Below are 24,292 nucleotides of genomic sequence, written 5' to 3' on the forward strand. Positions count from 1 at the left end.
ATACTAGTCCTTCTAATTTAATTATAACACATTTCACTTGCATATAGTTTTAAGATTCTTGAAATGACTATGAAAGGAACATCACAAGTAACCACAATTAATTTAGAGACATTTTGATTTTTATCATATCATTCATATGTCAGTAAGCTTGTAGAGTTGAGTGAGAGTTTTGATCTATAAGTCAGTGGTGGGTAGTGTTTACCCACTGGGCATAGTATGTAGTCTTTGATGACTGTCATATGTTATAGTCCATTGACTGTGCAGCATTGCTGTGGTACATATATATCCTCACAGTTTGAGGACACATAAAATTAGCAGCTTCTACAATTGCTTTTAATAATGATTTCCTGAATATATATCATGCTTGAGGGTAACTCTCTCATGGATCTACTTTCTCATTCTTTCCAATATTAAAGCTGCTTTCATCTAATTGCAAACAGTCCTCTGACATTTCCTAGACTATTCATTATCACGTATCTGTCATTTTATCATCAGTTAATAGACATAAGTATGAATTCATTAATTAGTATATGGCTGTCCATAGTACCATGTTAGTTGATGTGCAAAACTTCTGCCAATTTTGAGCTTATTTATATATATTTGAGATAGGTAATATTTACATGGGTACATTTTCAAGGACCTCTAGATAGCCAAATAAAATAATACACCTAAACACTGCCATGAGGTTATATATTTCAAACACCAATCTGAATAAGTCCTCTTTGATATGGGAGAAGGGGATGGATGTATAATCGGGGGACTAGATAATAAAGTTCCAATTGTAGAGTAGAATTCTAGGGGAGTTAAGAAGAGCTTCATTTATTCAGCACCACGGACAGCCTCCACAAGGATCACAACAAATAAGAAATTTACATTATAAACAGGTTCAGAATTCATCAACTTTGCTCTATAAGGAAACAGAATTTAACTTTAAAAAAATTGAGGGATTTGGTAAGTACAAAAGTGGTAGAACAACAGCACAGTTCCATGCTAATGGTACTCACTGATTAAAGGCTGTCTGACTGAATGGATGCCTGAGTGAGATGCTCATGAAATGAGTGAGTATGAAGAAATAGTGTTAAGAAGTTCGTGAGTTGGGTAGAGGTGGCTCCTATGGACAGAAAGTCTATAACTCAGATATTTTGGGTAGGAATAACTTTAAGTGATCTTATTCAGATTTAATGTTTTCATGGTCCAAATATTACCAGATTTTTTTAAGGAGAAAAAAAAGCACTGGAAAAATATGTTTCCTGATTTGGGGCTTGGAAATTGAGGTCACCATACTTAATCAGTGTGTATTTTAATAACTAACTGATAGGCTTTAAGGTCTTGGGTTATGTATGTTTCCTTCCAGACAACATAAACTACACAAAGATTAACTTCTCCAAGAACATACTCTACACTAAATATCAAATATTTGAAATGAGAGGATTTATGGGAGGTTTTATGCTTGCTATTTTAGCATGGCCTCTCCTCTTTTGCTTATATTGTTTTTTCCTTTCTATAACAGATCGATAAATTTTACCTGACTAATAAAGCAGTTATTCAATTCTGATTTATTCTGAATGGTTTGCATCAGTGACTGGGAGATAATTCACAAGATCTGTCTGCTGTTTTTCTGCTAAGGGGTCTCAAAGGCTGGCCAGAGAACAGTTGTATCTAATCCTTCTCTTTAACTCCTCTCCAGAGAGTCTTCATTCAGCTGATCTGTGAAATTGCTTGGGTGGCTAGCATTTAGGAACAGGGACTTAGAAAAATGAGGGAGACAAAAAGAGAGGTGGGGAGAGGAAGAAGAGTGGGGGAGGAAGCAGGAGAGAGGGAGAAAGAATAAGAGCAATAGAGAATTTTAATTTGGTCTGGTGGGAACAGATTTTTGTTGTACATGTTAGGGGTCGGTGTTTCCTAACAGAATGAAATAAGCAATAATGGTGGGTTAGCAAAAGGTCCCAGTTTATTAAAGGAAATGTGGTAATTTTCTCAATTGAGATAGAAGCTCACAGGAGGAAGCTTCATAAACAATGCATGGCTTAACAGCTGTCTTTTGCAGCCACCAACATTTTTAATATGATGGGAAAAGATGGAAGGCAACATTGTAGAGTCTTCATTTGTCTCTTCTTTCAACACGTGCACACACACACACAAGGCAAATGTTTTAATGATTAACTCTTCAGACTTTCATTTGAAAGAGATAAAAAAATAATAAAAGGTGCCAGCAAGAACCACAGCTCCGACTGGCAAGTGGAACAGACCTATAAAGGGCTTTTATCTCCTGCCCATCATCTCTGATTGTATTGTTTACCCCCCTAAATCCTGATCAGGCACCATTACTGCACTCAGTGTCCACAGCACTCTTGTGAAGAAAAAATTAATTCTGAATTACTGGCCCCATAACTGCCTGTTCTTCACATTATCTGTCAGGAAAATAAGCAGACAATAGCTAGCTAAGTGGATTTCTTAGCCACCATTCAAAGAGAAGGGACAGGTGTTCAATAGGGCTTCTTTCTTTCCTCAACTGCTATTTAACAATACATACAGTAGGAGTTTAATTGCCTACACCCACCTGCACCCTTGTCATTTCTTGGTTTTATTGTTTGCTGTTGTTGTTGTTGTTTTGCGGTACGCGGGCCTCTCACTGTTGTGGCCTCTCCCTTCGCGCAGCACAGGCTGCAGATGTGCTGGGCCCGTGGCCGCTCTGCGGCATGTGGGATCTTCCCGGACCAGGGCACAAACCCGCATCCCCTGCATCAGCAGGCGGGCTCGCAACCACTGCGCCACCAGGGAAGCCCGGTTTTATTGGTTTTAATGAAAGTATTAAGTGCACTCTAGGAACAGCGGCTAGGTGACATTTTGATTGAAATATACAGGGAAATGTATAATGGAAGCAGGCACTATTACAGTTTTAATAGAAACTGAAAGAAGTAACATCCAGAACAACATTTTTTGCTATTATTATGCATATAGCTAGTCCTGAGAAGGGTAACTGGGGACTGGAAAAAGAAATGGTTGTTTTTAAAAAAGAAAAAAGAAACAACGTTTCACCTTAGCTACCTGACTTTTTTTTTCCTAGAAGAATAAAGTGGCCGGGTTTTGACATGTTTTCTTTCATTAGTTACCCCTTAGGTAGTATCCGTGGTCAAGTATGACTTGGAATACCTTTCCTCTTCTCTGGAATCACAACACTTTAGCGTTTCTGAAGAGAACTTGGATTCATTGGCAAAAGTGTGGGATGAAGAAAAAAACAATGATTCATTGCAGCTGACCTGGTAGAATAGGGACTAGTGACTTTTCTCACCAGCCAACAAAGGCTTGTGTTTGTCTGAACCCATCACCCAGACTCAAAATAGAGAAAGAAGAATGTCAGTGTAAAAATTGTGCTATGAATCATCCTCACTGCACATAATGGCTTTAATTTTTGCGTATTTCAGTCATGTTCATTATAAGAACAATAGCTGATTGTGTAATAAACAAAAAATTAAAAAAACAATCATTCTCACATGCATGCTCATACATGCACACAAATATACAAATTACACCTTTGAATTTAAATTGCTAGTATTGGAAATTAAAAATCCCAGAAGTTTCCCATTTTTCTATTTAAAAGAATATTTTCCAGTGAGTGGCAGAGAACCTTCATTGAGAAGGTTCCTGAATGTATATAGCTATGTAAATGGGTAATGTTCATACTCCTTCTTTAGTAAGAAGTTCTCTGTTCACACATGATTTTTTTAAAAAGAGCAGTTTAAAATATATTACAGTGCTAAAGGATAAAGTAAAAGTTTAGTGGGACATGTGTCACATACCTGTGCATACATGGAATTGTCCCAGGTATTTTTTTGCCCAGTACACACCTAAATAAATGATCTCATTCATTCATCCATTTATTCATTCATCCTTCCATGCATCCACCCATCTATCCATCCATCCTTCCATCCACTGTAACTTTTCGCTACAAGTTTTAGAATATTCAATGAAAATTGCCCTAAGAAGTAAAGGTCATTTGTTGGTACTTAACAAGATACCTGAGGCAGGACATTTCCACATTTGATCCTGGGTCATCAAAAACCCAGGGATTCTTTTTTTCCTTCATATTTCTTTTCATTCATTGTAAGCCTCTTTTTCATTTCTAAGCTTGCCTCTCTTGATTGCAAATTGGCTACAAATATCACATTTTTAAAAGGCAATATTCAAAGGTAGGAAATCCAAGCATCTTTCTTTTTAGTTCAGAAGCAAATCCAAGAAAGCCCAGATCCCACTGATAGAAATGGGTCACAGGCTCTTCCCTTAATCAATTCCTAAAAAATGAGGCTTGGGATTTCCATGATTAGCACAGACCAACCATGATTCTGGCTGTACCAGTAGTATGATGATAAATGTTTAATAACCTACACTCTGGGGAGGAAAAAAAAGCAAGCACTGATTGCAACATTGATTTATTTCTGTGGTGCAAATACTCTCATCATGACTGATGATTTCAAGCTACAAACATGGCTTCACTAAGGCAGAGTTGGGAAGAGAGGTGCGTAACTGGCTCCCTCAAACCAATGTAAGCTATCTCCAGTACCCCACCAAGCTGAGTCCACATTCCCTAAGCCTAATGTCACCCAATATTGAACTAAAGTGGGGTTACTTTAGAGGGAAGTAAGGGGAAACTGTTTGGCATGTTACCTACAATGTCTGCCACATTTATTTGTTCATTCATTTAAAACATAATTTTGATGCCCCTTAGGTATCAGGTATTAAGTATGGGACACCTTTGAGGGAACTGCCTTGTCTGTGCTGCTTTATCAGGGAGTCTGCTCATTCCCACAACTTTTGTTGCTTGGGGAGTGAGCGGTGTACCATATGACTGTTCCCTCTCATCCCCCACTAACATTGACCTGAGGGGAAGTATGTATTGATACAAGCTGATGATAGGGCCCTGCACAGGAAGAAACTGGACAAATCAGACTTTCTCTGTGAGCACTTGGAAGTCATTTATCAGTATTTAATGTTGGATTAGGGAGGCTTTATTGAAATAAGGTAAGCTGGGTTCATGCAGTATGAATAGTCAATAGCATGTGGTCAAGAAAGGGAAAATGGAGAGCTACTCAAGAGTAGGAAAAAACAAGAGACATGATGGGGGTCAGAGAGATGTAAAAAGAGTGATGTCAGTTCCATATTTTTATTCGAACCCACCTTGAGGTCCAGCTGCATCTCACTCCCTGTACTTGAATAAAGCCTTAAAATATATTCTTGTGGGCCACCATTTTATTTAGTCCATATTAGAGTTTTTTAAACAATTATTTTTATTATCTCAAATGTGTTCCCATTCTTTGCCATCAAAACTGGAGTAGAACACAACAGTGAGTATGAAACTACTCCTGTCCTCCATGAACTCATGATCCAGCAATGACAATACAGAAATAAACCAACAGACAATGACTTTCCAGTGAAAGAAAACACTTCACTTAGACAAAGTACACAACATAATGGGAACACATTGGAGGGACACTTTGGCCTAGTCTTTATGAGGCAAGAAGAAGTTCTTTGATATTTTAAGAGTTTCAGAATTAATGTGTTATGCTATATAAGAATTCTTGTTCACTCTGGCTGTAAGATTATGTTTTCGGGTGTAAAATTTTTGGCCTCAACTCTGTCCCTGTTCTTTCAGATTTTAGATTCTGGGGACTCTTGTTTATTGGATCACTTTCAGACTCAGATAAGAAAATAACCAAGTATCATCAGCACCTTTAAGTCAAGGTAGAAACTCTCCCTAATAAAGTAAGGGAAAGGTATATGTCTCACAACCTTTAACACAGAGCGCGTTTGTGCAAAGGGCCTTAAGGAATGGACATATTGTCATTATTTTCTCTAAAGTACTTGTGAAGAATTAGTCTGTTCAGGCACAATAAAACAAGACCAAACCAAAAACAATAAGAAGAAAAAAAATAAGGAAAAAATATTGTTGAAAACACCTTTCTTCTGCAGTGTAATTTAGGAGTTCTACCTTGTATAGGTAAAATAGAGTGTGTGACTCTGTAAGCAGAGTTCTCTGTTTTAAGGGACTGTTGACACTCAAGTCCTTCCCAGTGATTTCTGGGTTATAGACAATCTTATTTGGAGGCATGTTTCTACGTAAAATACAAAAAGAGTCTGTTATGTTTTTCAGAAAAACCCTTCCTCTTCCTTCATTGTTGGCCTTTATTTCCTAACTTAATTCCAGTTTTTGCAATTACACCCTGATTATCTGCAGCTCACCTTGCTGTCACTTCAATTGGTTAAGGGGTTCTTCTTTATCTCTCCTTCAACAGTCTTGCTAAGTGGCTGAAGAGACTGTTATTACATTTGCTGCATCTTCTGTTATCACTGAAATGATCTTAGGGCCACATATTAATAGCAGAGACTGCCAATACTGTATGGCAGAAACCATACAAGTGTGTTAAAATGTCTTTGTCTTCCAATGAAAGAGTTGAAAAACGTATCAGTATGAACATAAAAGGTATGTCCCGTCAGCCAATATGCATCCAGATTTATGGTAAAAGGTAACCCTTTATAAAATGACCTTAATAATTTATTTTATTTATAATAATTTCCAAAATAATTAAAGCTGTGTTTCTTAAGTGTGATTCATAGATCACTGGCATTAGGACTCTAGGAATGAAGAGCTGTGAAACTGAAGATTTCTGGGGTCCATTTCAGACCTCCTGAATCACAATACCTGTGATTAGGGTCAGGAATCTGAATAGTTCACAAGATTTCTAGGTGATTCTGATAGGCAATAAAGTATGAAAACAACTGATTTAGATGACACTTCTAGAGAAACTGACAAGAAATAAGAATTATTATGAACTAAAGTTCTCTGGCCTTACCAAAAGCATGGTATATCATATTTAATCTTTATATTCCTTTTATTTTTCTTTGGGTTCTCCTCAGAGCACAACCATCTCCACTGAACTGTTAAAATAACACATTGTATCAATTAGAAAGGGCTAAGTTTTAATACAAGAAAAAATAAACACCCAAACGTCAGTAGCTTACAAAGAAGAACATTTTATTTCTCATTCATGCTATTAATACATGCCCATTGTAGGTTAACTGATGGCTGTGCTCCATGTCATCTTTACTCAAAGACATAGGCTACCATCTTAAACATTGTATGTCACTTTGGAAGAGGGAAAGAGAGCTCTGGAGGGTCTCCATGAGCAATTGAAGAATGCTTCTGGAATCACTTCCTTCCAGATCTCAAATTATCCCAACCAACCACCAGGGCCCAGGAAGTAAAGTTCTACCCTATCCCAGGGAAGGAGAGAGAAAGAAATCATTTTGAAAAAACATTAATGACTATGATGCACAAAGCTGGAAAATTTCTCTTGGGCAAGACCTCTAAGCAGAAGGAAAATCCAATCACACATTCTTGCTTCTTACTTTTTATTCTTCCTCCCTTCACAGAGAAAATACAATCCAAATACTGCAAATTATATTGCAGGCCATAGAGAATACAGTCAGTTCTCATTATTCACAGTAGTTATTTTATATAAAATTATTGGGAACACTATGGTTCATGAATACTGAACCATTGTTCCTAGAGGAAATACAGGGTTATATTCCTGTGAATCTCTAGTCACAACATTTTTGTCAACCAATCAATACAGAATCTTGTTTTATGTGTAATTCTATTTAAATACACTTTATTATATATTGTTGATTCATTAACATTGAACTCACGGCCAACAGCACTATAACTCATGTCTGAACAAGGCTTACCTAGTGCATGTATTTTCTCCATAAGGCACACCCTAATCTTCTTGCATCTAGGAACACTAGACAGCACTTCAGCACTATGCTTAGGGGATGTTTTAAACAGCGAAATCACCAAAAAAAAAAAAAAAAAAAAAGCACAGAAATGAGAGACATTTGGCACTAAATAGATTTTAAAAAAAGCACGCCTACACACCTATTAAAATGGACAGAATCCAGAACACTGAAAAGACCAAATGCTGGCAAAGCATGTGGAGCAACAAGAACTCTCATTCATTGGTGGGAATAAAAATTGAATAGCCACTGTGGAAGACAGTTTGGCAGTTTCTAAACATACTCTTACCAAATGATTCAGAATCTTATTCCTTGATATTTACGCAAAGGAATTGAAAAAACCTACACAAATGTTTATAGCAGCTTTATTTGTAATTGCCAAGACTTGAAGACAACCATGTCCTTCAGTAAGTGAATGAATAAACTGTGATACATGCAGACAATAGAGTATATTTAACACTAGAAAGAAATAAGCTATCAAGCCATTAAAAGATATGGAGGAAACTTAAATGTATATTAGTAAGTGAAAGAAGCCAATCTGAAAAGGCTACATGCTGTGTGATCCCCACTCTTTCACATTCTGAAAAAGGCAAAACCATGGAGTCAGTAAAAAGATCAGTGGTTGCAGGGGTTAGGAAAGAGGAAGGGATGGACAGGTGGAACACAGAGGATTTTTAGGGCAGTGAAACTGTTCTATATGATACTAAAATGATGGAATCATGTCATTATAAATTTGTCTAAACCCACAGAAAATATAGCACCAAGAGTGATCCCTAATGTAAACTATGGATTCTCCTACCATGATTCTTGACTTGTAACATATATCTGGCTTCTGGTAGATTATATCTATCATTCATATTATTTTAATATGAGAAGCTAAGTTTCCTTTTCCTCATAAAATCAAAATCATTCTTGATTTTCAGGCTGATCTGCTTTCAAAAACTGGTTTGACCATTCATTAACTATGTGTCCTTGGACAAGTTGATTAACCTCTTTGAACTTTAATCATCCATAGGTAAGAGGAACTAATACTGAACCCTGTCTAATTATTGTGAGAAGTAAGGAGATGATGAATATAAGACAACTACCACCCTACCTGGCCCATTGCAGGAGTTAATATACGGTAACTGGTAACTGCTCTAATACCTATTACAATGGCCACCAAAGAAAACTAACACTTATCCTTCAGTATCCATGGAAGACTGGTCCCAGGCCCACGCCCCCCGCCATACCAAAATCAACAACTGGTCAAGTCCCTTATATAAAATGGTGTAGTACTTGCCTATAACATATACACATCCACTCATACTTTAAATCATCTCTAGATTATTTATAATACCTAATACAATGTAAATGCTTTGTTAATAGTTGTAAATACAGTGTAAATGCTATATAAGTAGTTGCAAGCACACAGGACATTCAAGTTTTGCTTTTTGCACATTTCTGGAATTTTTTTCTGAATGTTTTTGGTCTGTGACTGATTGAATCTTCAGATGTGGAACCTGTGGATATGGGAGAGCCTACTGTAATTAGGTCCTGTGAGTTTGACATAGGTGCATATGGGAACTCACTTATGTAAAGATTCATTCTTTCAATCATTCATTCATGCGTTCAGAATTTACTGAACGCCTACATAGAATAACATTGAATTGACTAAGGATACATCTAAGCAAATCACATAAAATATAGAAATACATGTTTGGTGGAAGGCAGTACAGACTACCAAGGTTAGGGAAGAATTCACCAAGGAAGTGATGACTCAGCTAAATCTTAAGGAGGTATAAGAATTCACCACATGAAGAAAATCAAGTTTGCATGTACAGAAGCATTGAAGTGAGAGAGAATATGGCATATTTTGAGAACACTAAGAATTTTGATATCACACAAACAGGGTTGAGTGTCCAAAAAGAAGTAAACATGTATGAAGAAAGCAGATCAGTCTAGCTAAAAACGTTAAACCTTACTCTGAGGTCGTTGGAAAACCAAAGCAGTGTTAAAGCAGGGATTGATATAAATAAATTTGCGTTTATGACAAGCACTGGGTCATGAATGCACGACAGTTTGGAGGAGCAATACTGAGGGAAGGGAGGTAATTTATTAGGTTGTTATACAGGTTCGTGGTGGAGGGCTTGGCAACTAAACAGTGGGGTGGAAATAAACAAAGACCTACCCAAATGATAACAATTAAAGGCTCTTTATTCAGAACTTGCTGTAGCGAGGAAGTCAGCCACAACCAGTTGACATTTGACAGAGATTCAAAGCAGGCAGAAGAGTGGAAAAGCTTTATACTGGAAAGAAAGGGAAAGTCTTTGGTATCCTTGACTGGAGGAAGTTGACATGCAGAAGCTGTAGGCAGCTAAGTAGAAGCAGGACATGTTATGTGATTGGTTAGGGGTACGCATTTGACTTTCTCTGGTTGGTCCGAAATTGGAAATAGAGGAAAAATTCATGAAGTTTTTAATTGTTACTCAAGTCCTGGCCATTTGGAGTCAGTAGTTTCAGGGATGATTGTTTGGCTTCGTGGACTGCTTGATAGTGATAGCAGTCAGACTTCTTGGATTTATTATTATAGGTAGTAAGTTGGCTTCCTGTGCCGATTGCTGAAAACTACAGATCACAATTTCATTTTTACGTATAGTCTGGCCGTTGTCTGATTGTGTATCTTAGTCTGTAAGTGGGTAGAGCATTCTAGGAAGATCACAAGGGATCACTGAAATAGAAGGGAACACTGATATTCAGACAGGATATATAACTTGCTCATGGTCACATATGGCAAATCTCAGCCCAATGTAGTGCAATTACTAATTTACAAAACTGCACCTAAACTAACTGATAAACAGCTAGGGTAAAAGGTGGAAGCATGGCACAGAAAATTCCCCTTCTACTTTAAGAGCAAAAGTAAATTGAGATTAGCATATACTACCATGTTATAGTCTTGATTTAATCTTCACAGTAGGAGAAAAATCTCCATTGTTTGAACTTCAAAATATTATCTCCCATCCTGAAAACATGCTCCTTTTCATCAAGTGGCATTACGATTTTCATACTACTGTGTACTTTACTCTGGTATATTCTGCACAAACTAGAAACTGGGAGGATGGAACAGTTTTTATTTGGATGAACTGCCTGAACCTGTATGTTTTATGTCAAGGAAGGATACTTCTTTATTTCTTCTCTTCATGCCACTTAAAGTATTTTTTTCTTACTGGATGAAAAGAAATACTGGACAATTTAATTTGAGACATTGGATTAAATGTTAGTAAATTTTCAGATTTAGTTCTGAGTAATATGGATCAATGTCTGAAGATTCAAAAGCTATTAGCAGAGCAGTGAAGCCTGACAAAAACTACAGCTGAAATAGAGCTAATAAGTGTATCAACTTGGTCATCAGTGCCCACAAAAGCCCAGGACATAAATACTGATGACATGAAAGTGCTTTTTAGGAAAAGGAGTTGGGGGAAGGGATGAACAGAAGCTTCTAGTAAATTGTTTCAAAATATCAAAAGCAAAATATTTCCTCTGCCTCAAATACAGTTATTTGAACCCAGTCAGTAACAGAGGCAGGGTGAAGAAGCTGCTTACCTAGAACTAAGGCCATTTGTACCCGGCCTTTTAATTTATTTAACCTGGCCAGAGTCCTCACATTTTGTAGTCAAGTTGCACCTCAGTGAACACCTTACAATGTCTAATGACTGAAACCCTTTTACTTCTTAATTCCTTCAGTTTTGTTTTCTCTCTCTGAAAACTATTGGAAGAAATAGTTTAGGACTAGAGCATTTCCTGTCTCCTCCCTTTTAAACAGGGGCTTTAAAGGAAAAAAATAATTCAGGGAGGGGAAATTCTCCTCCCATATTGGGGTTCACTTTCCGCCTCAACCCTGTCTATGCCCCCAGAACTAACTACCTAGTGTCAGAACTAGGAGGAACCACGACTAAAACATCACTGTGATCTTCAGGAGGAAAACACTGACCTTAGGCCACAAGGCTGAACTTGTGCTCAAGTTTTACTGATTGACAATATTAAAATAATATCCATAATCATGTGGATCAGACATTACAAATCTCCTTTCATTGTTTTACCAAAGTAGGCCCTCCAGTTAGTCAAAGAAGAAGTAGACTCTCAAAACCTCATTTCTAGATAACCACATGCCCCCCATATGAGATCTGCAGAAGGTGCTGGGACTGCTGACTGCAGAAAACCCTAATACTCCTGCTTCCTGGGAAGATGGAGAAGCAGCAAGAACCCAAACAACTGAGCATCAAAACTGTCATATCGTGTTAAACCCACGATTCATAGTGCCTCCCTTATTAAAATTCTTCAACAGCTCCACACAGTGTAGGATAAAGTCACGCTCTTGGCCAAGCATGTTCAGCCTCTTTACAACATGGCCCTTGGCCACTGCTCCAGCTTCTTCTGCTGTCAACCCCCTTCCCCCGACTTCCCCAAACTCCACTGCCCCAGTGCTCCTCTCCAGCCATAGCTGGAGCATTTTAGGTTGCCCTTCCCTCCTTATACTTTTCCTGCTTGACCAACTTTTCCATTTCTCAAGGCCTTAGGCCATTATTATTTATTCTATGAAGCCTCTTCTGACTTCCCTTCTTTTGTCCCAGATAATTATCTCTCTTCTTCCTTTGTTCTACCACCATTTCTTGTATTTGCTCAATAATCTTTGCACTCTATAATGTTTATTGCAAATATATCTGTCTTCTCTCCCAGAAGGACAGCCCCTTGAAAGCAGTAAATGCATCTGTCATAACTCATTTCCAGATCCAAATACATTCCCTGGCACAATAGTAGGTGCTTGATAATTATTTACTGAGTAAATGAATTAATATATGACAGAGGTAACCCCAAATTCTGCTTCTGAAAATAGACTTAACATTTTTAAACAAAGATATACCCAAATAACTTGCATTTCCCTTGTTAAGGCATTGTAAAAATAGCATTTGTTAATGTAACTAAAGCTTTTATGATATACATATTTTTTAACCAGCACAAACTCTTTAAGTAATGAAATTCACATTTATTTCACACTTCGTAAATATTTAATTCATCTCAAAAATTTTTTGGTGCGTGGTGGGGCAGCTTCAGGGGATAATATCAATTTCTAAAATCTGCTGCATAAGTCCAGTCGAGTTTTGTACTATTTAGCTTCTTCATGTTTTTCCGGTTATACTTTATCCCTTTGGAAGACTGAAAAATCATTGCTTTAAAACAGTGTATTGGTCAGGATAATGGGAACTGACTGACACATGGAATTTGGAAATCTGGCCAGAGCTGTACCTAGCAGTTCAAATGATATCATTAGAAATCTCGCATTTTCCCTGTTTCTCTCAGCTCTGCTTATCTGTGTGTTGCTTTCTTTCCAGGTAAGCAATATCCATATGATAGCAAAGATAGCCACTGGCAACTTTAGGTTGCCCTGGTATTTCCAGTAAGCGATCCTAGTTAAAGCCTGTATTTCTTTCCCCATAGCATAAACACAAGTCATGTGGATGACTCACTGGCCTGAATTGTATCCCATGTCCCTCCTTGGATCAGCCACTATGACATTCGACACTAATTGGATAGAATAGGTTATAAATAAATCTTCCTGCTAGGGATGGTATGGGATTCATTCTGGTGTACTCTATGAGAACTGCATTTTTTTAAATGTAAAAGAGATGACTTCCCCAAAGAGATGCCAAATAAACAACACAAAACAACAAAAATATTTTGACCCACCACAAAAGATGCTTGTTGTCTCCACAGCTGTTCTATGTATTCCTTGAAGTTAAAGCAATCAGAATGCCATAAAGTATACAGTATTAAAATGGCCATCATATTATACAAGACAGTAACATTTTGTTTTGCTTCTAAACATTGGTTCTAAACATTAGATGATTTATGTGTTTCTTTTTTGACTTTTTCTCCATAAAGCTTCATCTTGAGAAAGTATTTATGATAATTCTTTGCTCCCATTCCTGAATCATAATTGATTGCTTTGGGCCCAGGATTCTCTGAAGAGAGTTCAACTTTTATTTTTCTTGAATGTTTTGCCTTGCCCGAAGATCATATTAAATTCACTTGCCACTTTTCTGCTCACTTTCACAGCTTCAAAACTTTCCCTACCATTATCGTACCCTGTATCCATCCAAGGATGGAACATTCAGAAGAGTTTACTGTAATACTTAAACTAAGATTCTTGTGCCTATTTTCTTCAAAGTAATTTATGACATCATCAGCATCATCAAAAAGCAGTTACAATGAACATAACAGCAACAACAGCCACAAAATATCCAAGCTTGATACCCTTGCTTTTTATACTGTGAGTGTCAGTGATCTTATGCTAATCTTCTAAGCCACAGGTAGACCACAGGATTATGGGAAAGGAAATTTCTACTTCTGGAGTGCAATAATAGTGGGGGAAACTTCATTCCTGAAGAAGACAAAACCTGACTGCAGCTGATATATCATTTCCAAATATCCATTTGAAATTCATCTCACCAGGAGGAAATAAGGTTTCCTTTTCAGAAAGTCCCTTTGATTAGTTATACAAAAAGTGTAAAGAAACAATAAAATGCTTCAGCAATCATATGGTTAATTGGCAACTTCCCAGTTACCAAATACAACAATTTCTAGAATTTTACAATTAATTTCTAGAATTTTTTATTGTAGTGAACTGTGAGTAGATTTTGTAAACATTTAATCATCTGTATTGTTAATAATAGAAATTATGGCAAATGGAGCTTAACTCTTGTAAAAATTTTTTTGTCCTTGCATTTCACATGGAATCAGCTGGTGAAAGTAGCTGTTTACTGTCTATCTAACCTGAAACAGTCTTCTTCGGAGTAAAATTCCTATTAAGGTAGACCCTTAAGAAAATTCCTTACATGGGGCTTGAGAGCCTCGTGACCTCCATTTTTCCTTCTAACGGGAAGCAGTTCAATTGAAGACTTTAATTATTATACACAAGCAGCCTATGCAAAAATCTCTTGACTCCTTCCAGAAAAAGGCTCTCTATTTCCAATTAGAGAGAAGAACATGTAATTTCTGTGAGTCCCCTGTCATTCGTCTCTTACTTGTTTGATTTTTTGGTATACCTATAGGATCTCTCTTTTTTCTTTTTCTGGAAAAGGTTAAGGGAAAATTTGTTTATTAGAGTCATCAAGAAGGCGAAAGAAGATGTGATTCTAAGTCATGATGGATACTTTCATTCTGCACTGAGCAAGACAATCCCCCACTCAACATTTTCTTGATCGTCCCTTTGGGAACTTGACTATAGGCAACAGGGATATACCTCTGGAGTCTATTCACATTTTAGATCTATGATCTACTCCTATAGGAGTAATGCAGTCTAGAAATGGTTCAGGCAGCTGAATGTTTTTTATATATATTCCCAAAAACTTTTTTGGGTTTAAAGCCACTAAGATAAGTATTTAATAGAGATGATATTCCACTGTGTGACTCAATGCTATATAGTTACTATCTGTTACATACAACCTTGAATAAAGTGAGATAGTTTAATATTGGAGGCTTCATTCATCTCACATCAGGGATACATTAAAAACCATTCAGTTTTAGTAATTAAAACATATTAAGTTCACACATAGCCTAAACATATTGAAGGTTTAAACCCAGCACTATAATTACTAGGACATAATTAGACTTTGATTTTCATTAACTTATGACTTCAGTTTCATTGCAATCAAGGCCTAAAATATGATCTGCTGTGGGGAGAGGAGGGCAGCCTTAATTTGGAAGACTCTAAGATAATTCTTTTCTGCCTTAACTCCTTCAGTAATCAAATATCCCTTTTATGGCTTACCTATACTTCCTTCTTGCTTAGTGTCTGATAGTCCACCTTGATCACTAGCATCTGATAGGCTATCACTTCATCACTAGTGAGTCATGTTGACTCACTGAAGGCAGGTATTATGACTTTGAATCTTTGTGTCCATGTGTCTACCACAATAAATAGCAGATAGTCGCTGAAAGTTTGTTGACTAGAAAATCAGCCTACTTTCTGATCTCTCTACTTAAAATTATTTTTTAAAGCAGATCTTAATCTTGACACTGGGAACTCTCCTGTATATATCACTCCCCTGTCCAAAACTTTTTATTGGATCTCTGTTATCTAAATACTAAAGTTCAAAATCCATAGCCTGGTATCTTGCACAATCTGTTGCTAATCTGATTTTCCAACTTCATTTTCCATTCCTCCAAGGTACCCTTACATTTTAGCCATCAAATTTATTTTCTGTATATATACTGTATTCTTCAACCTGCATATCTTTGTACAAGCCATTTCAGAAGTCTGAGATGTCCTAATCTCCATCCTCATGTTTCCAAATCCTACCAACCCTTTAAAGCCTCCCTCAAATAATAGTTTCTATCGAGGTACAGCCTCCTATCCTTATCCTTCCTGTGCCAGTCCTTTATCTGCACATTCATTAGGGCACTTTATCTGCACCTTAATTAGGGCACTTACTCCATTTTTCCAATATTTTATTATTCTAAAATTCCAATATTTCCATTATTGTTCTGCATGTTACTCATTCCCCCAATCCCAGACCAAACTAAAGCTTGCTTGAAGTCTGTTTCTGATTCATGTTCTTTCAGTTCCAACACCTGTGTCTTACACTCAGCAGGTACATAATTATCAATGTCTGAACAAATATGTATTTAACACCTATTATGCTTTCCAGAACATCATTCTATTTAAACATGACAGTAGTCCTGTGTATTTATCATCATTATTATCCTCATTTTGCAGATGACAATCTAAGACTTCTTGTGTTGTCTATGACGTTGCTCATCAAACTTTAGGGTGTATCAATATTATCTGGAGGGGTTGTTAAAACACAGATCACTGATTTCTGATCCAGTAAATATGGGTGAGTCTAAGAATTTGCATTTTTATCAAGTTCCCAGGTGATGATGGTTCTGTTATTCCAGGGACTACATTTTGAGAACCATTGGTCTGTGTCCTTACAGCTGCATTCCTATCTCAACTTCATTGAGTGAGGCGGAGTGAGTGCTTGAGCAGTGATAATTTTCTTTATTGACATATAGTTGATTTACAATATTATATTAGTTTCAGACGTACAGTGTAGTGATTCAATATTTTTAGATTATACTCCATTTAAAGTTATTATAAAATAATGGTTGTATTTCCCTGTGTTATGTAATATATTCTTGTTGCTTATTTATGTTATACATAGTAGTTTGTATCTCTTAATCCCCTAACTCATCCTGCCCCTCCCCGCTTCCTTCTCCCCACTGGTAACCACTACTTTGTTCTCTATATCTGTGAGTCTATTTCTGTTTTATTTTTATTCATTTGTTTTATTTTTTAGATTCCACATATAAGTGATAACATACAGTGTTTGTCTTTCTCTGTCTGACTTATTTCATTAAGCATAATACCCTCTAGATCCATCCACATTGCTGCATATGGCAGAATACCATTCTTTTTATGGCTGAGTAATACACACACACACACACATCATATCATATTTTCTTTATCCATTCATCTGTTGGACATATGGACACTTAGGTTGATGGACACTTAGGTTGCTTTCATATCTTGGCTATTGTAAATGCTGCTATGAACATGGTGGTACATGTATCTTTTCAAATTGTGTTTTCATTTTCTTTGGATATAGATCCAGGAGTGGAACTGCTGAATCATATGGTAGTTCTATTTTTATTTTTTTTCGGATGGTCCACACTTTTCCATAGTGGCTGCACCAATTTACATTCCCACCTACAGTATACAAGGGATCCCTTTTCTCCACATCCTCTCCAACCTTTGTTATTTGTTGACTTTTTGATGACACCCATCCTGACAAGTGTGAGGTGATCTCTCATTGTGATTTTGATTTGCATTTCTTTGATAATTAGTAATATTGAGCATCTTCTCATGTGCCTGTTCCCCCTCTGTATGTCTTCTTTGGAGAATTGTCTATTCAGATGTTCTGCCCAGTTATTGATTGGGTTGATTTTTGTTTTTTTTTAAATTTATGTTATTTAATTTTGCCTGCATTTGGGTCTTTGTTGCTGCTTGTGGGCTTTCTCTAGTTGTGGTGAGCGGGGACTACTCTTCATTGTAGTGTGCAGGTTTCTCATTGCGGTGGCTTCTCTTGTTGTGGAGCACAGGCTTCAGTAGTTGTGGCACACAGGCTCAGTAGTTGTGGCTCACAGGCACTAGAGCTCCGGCTCAGTAGTTGTGGCACACGGGCTTAGTTGCTCCACGGCATGTGGTATCCTCCCGGACCAGGGCTTGAACCTGTGTCCCTGCATTGACAAGGGGATTCTTAACCACTGCGCTGCCAGGGAAGTCCCCAGGTTGTTTGTCTTTTTGATATTGAGCTGTATGAGCTCTTTACATATTTTGGATATTAACTCCTTTTTGGGCATATTATTTGCAAATATTTTCTCCCATCCCATAGGTTTTTCCTTTTGTCCATGGTTTCCTTTGCTGTGCAAAAGTTTTTAAGTTTAATTAGGTCCTATTTGTTTGTTTTTGCTTGTATTTCTTTTGCCTTAGGAGACAGATACAAAAAACATTGCTACAGTTTATGTCAAAGGGAGTTCTGCCTATGTTCTCTTCTAGGAGTGTTATGGTTTCAGGTCCTACATTTAGGTCTTTAATCCATTTTGAGTTTATTTTTGTATTTGGTGTGAGAAAAATGTTCCAATTTCATTCTTCTACATGTAGCTGTCCATTTTCCCCAGCACCACTTGTTGAAAAGACTGTCTTTTCTCCATTGTATATTCTTGCCTCCTTTGTTGTAGATTAGTTGACCATTGCTATGTGGGTTTAGCTCTGGGTTCTCTGTTCTATTCCATTGAGCTATGTGTCTGTTTCTGTGCTAGTACCATGTAGTTTTGATTACTGTAGCCTTGTAGTACAGTCTGAAGTCAGGGAGTGTGATTCCTCCAGTTTTGTTCTTTTTTCTTAAGATTGTTTTGTCAATTTGGGGTCTTTTGTGGTTTTATATAAATTTTACAATTATTTGTTCTAGTTCTTTGAAAAATGTCTGGGGTGTTTTGAAAGAGATTCCATTAAATCTGTAGATTGCTTTGGGTAGTGTGGACATTTTCAAAATATTAATTCTTTCAATCTAAGAACACAGGATATCTTTCCATTTCTTTGTATCATCTTCAATGTCTTTCATCAGTGTTTTATAGTTTTCAGAGTACAGGTCTTTCAATTCCTTGGTTAAGTTTATTCCCAGGTATTTTCTTTTTTTGATACAATTTTAAACAGGATCGTTTTCTTGCTTTCTCTTTCTGTCAGTTCATCATTAGTGTATAGAATAGCAACAGCTTTCTGTATATTAATCTTGTATCCTACAGCTTTACTGAATTCATTTACTAAATCTAGTGTTTTTTGGTGGAGACTTTAGGGTTCTCTATAATAGAGTATCATGTCATCTGCAAAAAATGACAGTTTTACGTCTTTCCTTTCAATATGGATGCCTTTTGTTTCTTTTTCTTTTTTGGTTGCTGTGGCTACGACTTCCAATACTAGGTTGAATAGAAGTGGCAAGAATGGGCATCCTTGTCTTGTTCCTGATTTTAGAGGAAAACCTTTTAGCTTTTCACTGTTGAGTTTGATGTTAGCTGTTGGTTTGTCATAAATGGTCTTTATTATGTTGAGATATGTTTACTCCATATCAGTTTTGGTGACAGTTTTTATCATGAATGGATATTGAATTTTGTCAACATCTGCATCTATTGAGAAGATCATGTGATTTTTATTCTTCCTTTTGTAAATGTGGTATATCACATTGATTGATTTGTGGATATTGAACCATCCTTGCATCCCTGGAATAAATCCCACTTGAACAAGATGTATAATCCTTTTCATATGTTGTTGAATTCACTTTGCTAATATTTTGTTGAGGATTTTTACATCTATATTCATCAGAGATATTGACCTGTAATTTTCTTTTCTTTTCCTCTTCTCTTTTTTTTTTTTTTTTTTTTTTTTTTTTTAGTGCTTTTGTATGTTTTTGGTATCAGGGTGATAGTGGCCTTGTAAAATGAATTTGAGAATGTTCCATCCACTTCAATTTTTTGGAATAGTTTGAGAATAGGTATTAGTTCTTCTTTATATGTTTGATAGAATTCCCCTGTGAAGCTCTCCAATCCTGTACTTCTGTTTGCTGGGAGTTTTCTTTATTATAAATTCATTTTCACTACTAGTGATTGGTCTGTTCAGATTGTCTATTTATTCTTGATTCAGTCTTGGAATGTTGTATGTTTCTAGAAATTTGTCCATTTTTCATAGGTTGTCTAATTTGTTGGCACATAACTGTTCAGATTATTCTCTTATGATTTTTTTTGTATCTCTGTAATATTGATTTTTATTTCTCCTCTTTAATTTCTTATTTTGTTTATTTGAGTATTTTTTGGTCTCATTTGTTTCCTCTGATTTTTTTTTTTTTTTTTTTATGGTACGCAGGCCTCTCACTGTTGTGGCCTCTCCCATTGTGGAGCACAGGCTCCAGATGCACAGGCTCAGTGGCCATGGCTCACAGGCCCAGCCGCTCCGTGGCATGTGGGATCTTCCCTGACTGGGGAACGAACCTGTGTCCCCTGCATCGGCAGGTGGATTCTCAACCACTGCACCACCAGGGAAGCCCTCCTCTGATTTTTATTATTTCTTTCCTTTTGCTGACTTAGAGCTTTGGTTGTTCTTTTTCTAATTCCTTTATATGGTAGGTTAGGTTGTTTGAGATTTTTCTTATTTATTGAGGTAGGCCTGTATTGCTATAATCTTCCCTCTTAGAACTCCTTTTGCTGCTTCCCATAAATTTTGCAAAGTTGGGTTTTCATTTTCATTAGCTTCAAGGTGTTTTCTGATTTCCTCTTTAATTTCTTCATTTACCCATTGGTTGTTTAGTAGCATGTTGTTTATTCTCTAAGTGTTTGTGTTTTTCCCATTTTTCTTCCTATAATTGATTTCTAGTTTCATACTGTTGTGGTCTGAAAACATGCTTCATATAATTTCTATCCTCTTAAATTTGTTGAGACTTGTTTTATGGTCTGGCATGTGATCTATCCTGGAGAACATGTGTACTTGAAAAGAATGTGTATTCTGCTCTTTCTGTATGAAATGTCCTGTAAATATATATTAAGTCCACTTGATCTATATGGTCACTTAAGACCACCATTGCCTTATTGATTTTCTGTCTGGATGATCTGTCCATTGATGTAAGTGCGATGTTAAAGTCCCTTACGATTATTGTATTATTGTCAGTTTCTCCCTTTATGTCCATTAATATATGCTTTATATATTTAGGTGCTCCTGTACTAGGTGCATATATGTTAATGAATGTTATATCCGCTTCTTAAATTGATCCCTTTATCATTATATAATGTCCTTCTTTGTCTTTTCTTATAGCCTTTGTTTTAAAGTCTATTTTGTCTGATATGAATATTGCTACCCCCACTTTCTTATCATTTGCATTTGCATGAAATATCTTTTTCCATCCTCTCACTTTTAGTCTGTGTCTTTAGCCCTGATGAGTCTCTTGTAAGCAGTATATAAGTGGGTCTTGTTTTTTAATCCAGTCAGCCACCCTGTCTTTTGATTGGAACATCACTTCCATTAACATTTAAAGTGGTTATTGATGGCTATGTGCTTATTTCTAGTTGTTTTTGTAATTCTTCTCTGTTTTTTTTTCTTCTTTTAGTTTCTTCCCTTGTGGTTTGATGGTTTTCTTTAGTGCTATGCTTGTGTTCCTTTCTCTCTAGTTTTTGTGTATCTATCGTAGGTTTTTGATTTGTCATTTCCATAAAGTTCATACATATTGCCCTATAACTATATCTACTTGCTTTAAACTGGTAGTCATTAAAGTTTACATTCTAAAAGATCTGCAATTTTTAGTCCCCTCCCCAACATTTTGTGTTTTTTGATGTCATATTTTACATTTTCATGCTTATTCCTTAGCTCTTTATTTTAGTTATAGTTGATATAGTTTTTGTCTTCTAATCTTCATAGTAGCTTATTTAAGTGGTTGATTTTCAGCCTTTAGCATATATTTGCCTTTACTATTGAGATTTTTCCTTTCATATACATACTTCTTACAGTAGACTTTTCCTTCCCACTTAGAGAAGACCCTTTAAGTTTCTTTTAGAGTAGGTTTAGTATTGATGAACTCTTTTATTTTTTGCTTGTCTGAGAAGGTCTTTATCTCTCTTTCAATTCTAAATGATAGTGTTGCTAAGTAGAGTATCCTAGGTTGCAGATTTCTCCCTTTCAGCACTTTAAATATATCATGCCACTCCCTTCTGGCCTGCAAAGTTTCTGCAGAAAAATCAACTGATAGCCTTACAGAGGTTCCCTTGTATATGAGTTTATATACTTGCTGACTTTATTTTTTTATTTTTTTTTTGGTTTTTGTGGTACACGGACCTCTCACTGTTGTGGCCTCTCCCGTTGTGGAGCACAGGCTCCGGACGCGCAGGCTCAGCAGCCATGGCTCACGGGCCCAGCCGCTCTGCGGCATGTGGGATCTTCCCGGACCGGGGCACGAACCCATGTCCCCTGCATCGGCAGGCAGATTCTCAACCACTGCGCCACCAGGGAAGCCCTACTTGCTGACTTTAGAATTGTCTCTTTAACCTTTGCCATTTTAATTATGATGTGTCTTGGTGTGGGTGTGTTTGGGTTAATCTTGTTTGGAACCCTGTGTTCTTTCTGCACCTGGATATCTGTTTCCTTCTTCAGGTTCAGAACGTTTTCAGCCATAGTTTTATCAAATACATTTTTTACACCCACCTTATCCTTCTAGGACCCCTATAATGAATGTTGGTATACTTGATGTTGTCTCAGAGGTCCCATAAACTATTATCATTTTAAAATTTGTTTTTCTTTTTGCTGTACTTATTGGATGATTTCCGTTATTCTGTCTTCCAGATCACTTATGCATTTTTCTGTATCATGTAGTCTGCTATTAATTTCTTCTAGTGTGCTTTTCATTTCTGTTATTGTATTTTTCACTTCTGACTGGTTCTTTTTTATATTTTCTAGTTCCTTTTTAAAATTCTTATTGGTTTCCTCTAGTCTTTCCCCTAGTACAGTTAGCATTCTTGTTACTAATGTTTTGAACACTTTATCCGATAAATTATTTATTTCTGTTTTGTTAGTTGTTTTTTGGGGGGGTGGTTTCTCTTGTTCTTTCAAATGAAACAAATACTCTGTCTTCTCATTTTATTTAAATTTTTCTGTCTCTATGAAATTAGGTAGAATGGTTATCTATTACAGTCTTGAAGGGGTGTCCTTGTATGGGAGTGTCCCTAAACAGTCTGTGTGTGCCCAGTGACTTTGGTGTGAGAGGTGGATCCAATGTGAGAACTTGTTGTTTCTTTCCCCAGGGTTTGCTGACAGCTTTAACCTTGGTAGGAGGCGGGGCTGGAGATGGCGGGGATAAGGCCAGAACCAGGAGTGAGCCAGGGATTCTCCTCTGTTCAGTGGCAACACCAACCTTTTGGGGTCAGAGTTGGGTCCCAAGATGCTGGAGCAAAGGCCCTGAGGGTTGGGTCCCATCTGGCTTTTTTACCTCTCCCTCCTAGCACTGGCACTCTCACCCAGTGCTGGAGCAAGAGGGGCTGGAGAGGGTGCTTGGTGTGGGTCTGGGTGTAGGCTGTGATGGCCCCAGGCCCAGTCAGGGTCCCAGACTGCCTCTGATGCACTGCCTCTGTAAAGTGCCAGTAGTGGCTTCCACTGCCTTTCTCACATGCCATTCCAGGTCTGAGCTGGTTCCATCCCTCACAACTGAGCTCTCCCTCCAGCTTCCTTCAACTGCAGCTCATCCTAGTGTGGAGCTGTGGCACAAAGCTAGTGGGGCCAGAGCGGGCACTCAGTTCAGGCTGGGGCATGTGCTGGAGCAGTCAGGGGAAACTGACCAGAGTCCCTGGCAGTTTCAATCTGCTTTTTCCACCATGTTTCGAGAGGTAGCAAGTGTGTGTATGCTCTTCACCAGCAGAGTCTAGGTTTCTTACAGCCCTCCTTGTAGTTTCACTGGTTTTCTAACCAGCTAAGAGGACTCATCTTCCTGGTGTCAGACTCCAGGGCTGGGGTGCCTAATATGTGGCTCTAACCACTTATGACCAGGGAATAGCTCTGTCCCTGTAATCCCCCTCTTCTTCTGTGTCCTCTCCCAGGGCTACAGGTCCTGACCTCATCACCTCTCTTCCCTTCCTACTTGATTCTTTGTGTATCTTTCTTACAGCCTTGGTTGTATAAGATTAAGAATATTTCTTCCAGTCTCCAGTGAGTTTTCAGTGAGAATTGCTCTCCGTGTAGATGTACCTTTGATGTATTCCTGGAGGGAGGTAAGCTCAGTGTCTTCCTACTCTGCCATCTTGATCTCTCCCCAACAACGATAGATTTTACATGATTGAAAGAAATAGTGAATACATTTAATTCCAAACTGCCTCCTCTTAACTGATATTTAATTTAATTTTATTTGTGAAATTAAAAATAAATTAGAGGGAAGGGCCA

Source organism: Kogia breviceps, chromosome 8 (genome assembly GCF_026419965.1).
Source record: "Kogia breviceps isolate mKogBre1 chromosome 8, mKogBre1 haplotype 1, whole genome shotgun sequence".
NCBI lineage: Eukaryota > Metazoa > Chordata > Mammalia > Artiodactyla > Physeteridae > Kogia > Kogia breviceps.